Source organism: Atractosteus spatula, chromosome 3 (genome assembly GCF_055471065.1).
Source record: "Atractosteus spatula isolate fAtrSpa1 chromosome 3, fAtrSpa1.hap1, whole genome shotgun sequence".
NCBI classification, from domain to species: domain Eukaryota; kingdom Metazoa; phylum Chordata; class Actinopteri; order Semionotiformes; family Lepisosteidae; genus Atractosteus; species Atractosteus spatula.
Window position 1 is genome coordinate 3976054 of NC_142708.1, and position 6494 is coordinate 3982547.

The 6494-nt window shown below is 39.0% G+C and overlaps 1 long non-coding RNA gene across 1 annotated transcript in view; it reads left to right on the forward strand.

Annotated features, from left to right (window-relative positions):
• Positions 1-5783, forward strand: part of LOC148837287 (uncharacterized) — a 69784-nt gene extending 64001 nt beyond the window's left edge. The window contains exons 4-5 of the long non-coding RNA XR_016090834.1: positions 815-907; positions 5517-5783. This is a non-coding gene — a long non-coding RNA (uncharacterized LOC148837287). The remainder of the gene's footprint in view (positions 1-814; positions 908-5516) is intronic.
• Positions 5784-6494: the final 711 nt, after the last annotated feature.

A 6494-nucleotide genomic window follows, 5' to 3' on the forward strand; every position in this document is an offset into this window, starting at 1 on the left:
TAGTTTTTCACTTTTACTTTTACTAGCACAAGTACGAGTACCAAATCTAAAGTGTGGTGGGATGCTTCTGAAATTAAAAGAGCATAACAGGATGTAAGAATATCATTTATTTCTGGCGGAGAGTACACCAATCATGAGTTAAATGTTCTCTTTTTCACTCTTGTAGTTCTTCATTTTGGTCATATAAATTATATGGTCACATGAATTATGAATACTGACTTTGGAGCTTCCATTTCAAGCAGTCCCAGCAAGTCTATTCCAGCAGTACCGAACACTGAACCAGGATTTCATCCTCTATTGTTGCGTAATTTTTTTCATGAAGCGAACACAAATACAATATCTTATTTCTGCTTAGGCATTTTGACACAACAATATTTTAAAAAATAGCCTTTAAAGATAGTAATATCTCTATTCAGAAACCCTGGGTGAGATGACAGTGCTTAATGCCCATGTAAAGTAAACAATGCAACACTGATCAGCTGTACAGTATAAAACTGAAATAACACTTTCAACTAACTTCATGACATTGTTCGGCTGTTCACAAGGCTGATGGTCACCAGTTTTCAACTCATAAAGGTGTAATGCTCAACTTACACATTTTTTGAAAGGGCCATTTCAAAATCTCACACTATCTCAAAGTGTCTTGGCTAACATGGAATCATAGGGTGACCCTACTTAATTTCAGCGACTGTGACCTATCTGTGTGCCCACTTAGAACAATCCATACAAATCACATTGAGCATATGTAGAAAAATATAAAAAATATCAATTGATTTATTTAGATTGTTTCACCTCTTAAATCCTATTTCACTAGGAACGACAACGCCCAAGATGAAAGCATCATGGAGTGAAACTGTGGCTTAACCCGCTTGGCTGAGGGCTGGCCTCCCGGCCAGAGGACAAGGAGGTCAGGACCCCCTGCAGGATGACCGAGGGGCAGCGGCAGAGGGGGAGATGGGGTGGAGGTGGGAAGCAAGAGACATGCAAGAGAGAGAGATAGGGATCTCGTAGGTATTTATAGCATTTGGGAGAGGAATGGATTGTCAGGAGTGATTGCTAATTACTGACAGCTGAGTCTGATTGAGCTTGGTTGTTGTCATCGCTCCCGAACTTTTGTTATAAACTCCATTTATTACAATGCTGTCAAGGGGAAAATGTTTGAACCTAAGAGACAATGCACAATTATAACCCTATTTGGCCTAGATACCATAGGCTCCCCCCTTACAAGTCTCCAGTATGCACACGTACCAGTTCAATTCCTTTGTCTCTGAAGTAAGCAAGCCATTACAGATAAACACGTTCTGTCCGTCATTTGTAAAGCTATTTTTCTCTGTTCCCCCCAAAAATGACTATGTATTATTTACTCTTCTGTCAATATGATGCACAGCAGGGGTTGCTGCTGAACAAATTTTTGGGCTTTGCGTAAGTATTATGGTTACCAATGACACTATTTTGACTGGTCTGTGGTTCCCAATTTTGGGAAATACTGCTCCATCTAAATGAATGCAAGTTTTGCAAGCTAGCAATTCTCCATTTTCTTGGAGCTCCACGATAAGGAAAATGGTTTTAAAAGTGGCGGCTTGAGATACACTCAGATCCATGAGAGGCATAGAAGTTTTACGCAAGAATTTCTTGAGATGCTTTGTTAGAGGGATTGCAAGTGAGTTCCGCGCATTCCCATTCATTTTTAACCACAGTGTTTTCAAAGTGTACGGATTGAAAATTGCTCTGCTTCAGTGATTTTTGATCCACCCCCACGAGGAACAATGACACAACCATGCCATTTCCAAAGGGAAAGAAAGGCAGGACAAAAAAGCAGTCCTACATCGCCTTCCTAGATCTGGTACATTGGTATACAGTGTGTTCTAGCAGCTAGCATTTTCACTCAAGGTGTTCTTTTATATGATTTTCTGATTCCCTCACCTTAAAACTCTGGCTTCCTTCAGAACCTAAACAAGTGTCACACCCTGCTGCATAGCAGTATTCAAAAATAAATGTTGAATATTACCATCAATGTGCTAGTGCAAAACAATCCTCCATTAATCATTTGATTTACGGGATATGAAGATCATATCCCATATGTCTGGGTGAAAAGCTGTTCTTTCCCAGGAGAGATGGAGAATCCCATGCCTTCTATACCATCAAGAAGTGTCGTACCTTAGGAGAGGAGAGCTATAATTTTACTCCAGAATCCTAGCACAACATTCCTGCCTTAAAGACTGTCTGCTTCACATATGAATCAACCTGCAGCTTGAAGCTTTAGAATATTTCCTGGCCCTACTTTAAAGACCCAAGCACAGGGCTGTCTCTATTTCTTATTCCCCTTTCTAGACAGTACTATTAAATTTGTAGAGGGCAAAAATATGGATACTGTCATGGCTCCAATGTTTAAGGCAAGGAAGTTCCGAAGCAGTAGATCTTCTAAGGGCTTCAACAATGTCATGTGTGTTACTGTAATTATGAGAGTTTGATCTCCTGAGAGCATCGCTGGTGATTCCAACATAAAGCAAAGAATCGTTTCCAAGTTTAGTCTCAGAAAGTTATTTATTCTCTCGCGCTAGACGGCTGCTCAGAGGCTGTTCTTTAATACGATTGTCTTAAATTATTGATTGTAAAAAACCAATTTGTATAATAGTAAATTGGCAAAACAATCGACTTTTATCTTAAGAACATAAGAAAGGCCTATCAGGCCTATTTCACGTAGTTAATTGATCCAAGGAATTCATCCAGCTGTTTGTTCAAAGAGGACAGGGTACTGACTTAAACAGCATAGCTGTTACCTTTTCATACTCCTGCGTGAAAGAGGCCACAACACATTTGGATAGTTTTCAGCACCCAAACTACTTTATGTTTGTGCCCCTCGTTCATAGTTCGTTGTTCTTTCTGAAGAAATCTGCTGGATTCACTTTCTTAGTGCCTTTGAGGATTTTAAACAATCTGGGATATGTCCCCTCATTGTTTTCTCTGTTCAAGACCAAAGAGTTACATTTTGTGTTTTTTCTATTTTTAACAATTTGAAATGCTTTCTATTTAATGTCATATATGCAGTACGTAACATATAACAATTGTAATTTCTAAAAATGAAATAATTATAATTAATAAGATAACAATGATTTATTCCTTCTTGACTCTTTCTGCAACATTGCATGATTTGGAATTCTTGGAATGTATATCGGGTGGATGTTTAGGTATGAGGTTAGGTATTTAGAATAACATGTCCTTACAATACAACATCAAATTACAATTCACAATCACTGTTATTATAGTATGTTGAGAAGTATATTTGTCGTATATTTTAGGAGATCCCTCAGATATAAAAAACGGGTCAAATAAACCTGTGTGTAAAATTGTAATATTCAAAAACAATGTTACATATACTGTATAATAAGGTGTGATATGATAGTCTGTCTCAGCTGTGGGCAAATGTAGAGTTGGTATTTTTTGTTATCTTGTCACCATTGAGCTGAAAATAAGGTTCACTGGCTTTGATCCACCACACACATTGTTCCAGTTCTGACTTTAGGTTTGGGAGATGGGGAAAATGTATCATCCTGGATGCTTTTATAAGCTTTCTGAATACATGTGATACCATAGGAATCTGGTTTGGTCTTCCTGCCGTGACAGAGAAAACCAGGGCTGTTGGTGTGTTCCAAGTGAGGCTTAGGGATGGTGCCATTGATGTCCCTGCAGGGATTGATTGGCAATCAGGATCAGCCTGCTGATGCAAGTTTTCAACCATGACTGCATTTCATATGGCAATCTTCCATTTGTACCATGGTCCTACAAACCCTCAATGACAGAGACATAAGTAAATGCTTTATGGTGTTATTGAGCAGACGTTTGGGTGGAGGACAAATTTTAATTTCGCACTTTCGCTTCCTTCTGCATAAAGACTGTCTGGCTGAACACAGTGCTGCGCTTATCTTTTCTAGCACTTGGTGTTTTGGTTTGCAGCAGATGTGTTTCAAACATACTTTCATCGCTCATTCGTTCCCACTCTTTCCCTAGCATCTGCAGCCTAGACTTCTACAGAAAAAGGTTCCCCTCCCACCATTTTCCATTAGTTGGTGTCCAACTGGTATCGTATAGGCCCTCCACTCCTCCCCGTCAAAGCTTCCAGCTGTATACGTTGTTGGAATTTCTTCTTCTGGGGGTTCAGCTTGGAATAGTTTCTCCTGCATTCCATCTAGGAAACTTCAGCAAGTGGCAGCTGTCTTCCTGCTTTCACATCAGGCTATTCTTCCGGTCACCACTGCTCTTTCTGCTACCCGCCACAGGATTTTATTTTCAAGCTAGTCATCTTAGGTTCTGCTAGTGCTGCCACCTGTTCGCTGACTTTCATTCTGTCACTTGCATCATACCTGTTTCTAACGCACTGCACATCGTTCAAATAAGCTTGTCAAACATGCTAAAACCCACATCGTATGCACTTCTCATTCATTCCATGCCACATGCATGAAACTGCTTGCTCTTACGTCGGTGCTTGAATTCTGCATTGGTGTTTTGGAGATCCAAGATTTTGGGGGTGAAGTGACAGCTTTTGATTTCTGATCAGCACTGTCAATACCTCAGCCAGGCGAGTTAAATCCACAGTATTAAGCATGAATGGATGAACAAGGTGCTCCTTGCATCTTTACTAGGACCCCTCCCTTCACCCCAGCTTAACTGTGACGGCATTTTGTACTTGGCTTGTACCTTATGAGTGAGGGAGGATGTGACAACATGGATTTCCAGCCAGCACTGTCATGTCGTCAGCTAGGCGAGTTAAAACCACAGTATTACCACACTCTCCCTTCATCTTTGTACAGTATATTATCTTTTCTATTACAGTTGCATAGAACCAGACCAAAATAGTTAGAAAAGAATATTTAATCCATTAGAACAAAGGCAATAGTTCCTCTACTAGTTTCTTTCATTATGAATGTAGAGATGATGTAACCTGAAAATAGTTTATTGTTAGAAATAACACCCTGCAGTAATACCAATATTAAATTTAATCAATTCAAAAGAAATACAGAAAAAGTAATCAAATGGATTTTTTAGATGAAGTTTGCTACTTCCCAAGGATTAAATCTAGAACTGTATCTTACAGGCTTGCAATGACAAAGACATGTGTGCTTCTGTACAGATAGCCCATATTGAATGAGCTCACTTTTTTATCATTAGTCATCATTCTATATAGTTCCAGGAAACTTAACACCATAATGTTGTTTTCAATGATCTGATGAATTTCTGAGTCTAAATATCCCAGTCTTCAGAAGCTGTGAAGCACAGACACACCTAGGATGGCATATTGTGATTTACAATTCATGTTTTCTTTTTAGTTTTGAGTGTCTCTGCATTCTAGTTTCATAAAACGCCTACCTCAATTTAGGCAGTTCATTAAACAGTTCCTCCAACTTCTGAGTCAAATTCTAAAACACATGTGAAGACAAACCATAGATGTTAGAACACATGCAAAAGGTTTTTCAGTAATTCATGTTTTCAACCTCTTCAAAAAATACATTTCTTTCCAGGTGGACGTAGTGGCCAAGTACAAGGGGTGAAGAGCTGTGGAAAGCTGGAGGGAAGCAGTGTCGCTCTGCTGTCGTCGAGGCTGCCTAGAAAGTAAGAATCTACCAACAACAAAAAAATTGCATGGAAAACAGTCTGTATTTATATCTTTAGCCTTGCTGGCAGATGTGGTGAGCATGATATATTTATTAACTGATATGGTGAAACACAAAAAGAACATTCATGAATCTCTGTGGCTCTGTGTCCTTAATAAATTGTGGAAATTCAAATGGTGTGTCTGTGTGCTTCTTGCCTTCCATTCATTGCTGCCCTTCACCTCAGTTGAACCCTCTGAATAGCAAAATGCCCTACTGTAGGTCTTAGAACGTTCTGCATGTTCCCGGCACTTCTTGTAGCCTGTTTTAACGACCTTATAGTGAGATACTTAATGGCTGAGTCAGACGAATTCCTGCCATTAAAAACAAGGCTTCTGATGTTCCTAAAGGTTGTGAGCCTGTTCTTCAAAGTATAACAATTGCTAAAATTCACAAGTAAAAGCCTTTATGAATTGGTAATGTGAGTGATTATGTCACTGACTTAGTACTAACATGGTTATAAAGTTAATATTCTGGTGTCATTTGTATATTTTGTCCTGTTCTATAATTACTGACAAATGAAAATCATAGTTGCTGTCAACACCGTGTGGTATTTTGTTGAAAATATGTTGCTTTGTTTCACAAATTCACAGAATTGAGACCAGGTTGTGGCATGACTCCTTTTTGTGGGTAACAAGAGCACAATGACAGAGTTTGCCATCCAAAGATCATAGATCTACATAGATGCATACCATCACGGATATGACTTTGCTGAGAACAGCAGATTTTTTTTAATCAAAGAAGAGCAGTCATTAGGGGATGCCAATTATTACTTTAATGATCTTTAGGTCCCAACAGGTAGTCTCTGTAGTCAACTTTTTTGTTATGTTGACTGATGCCTGCCAG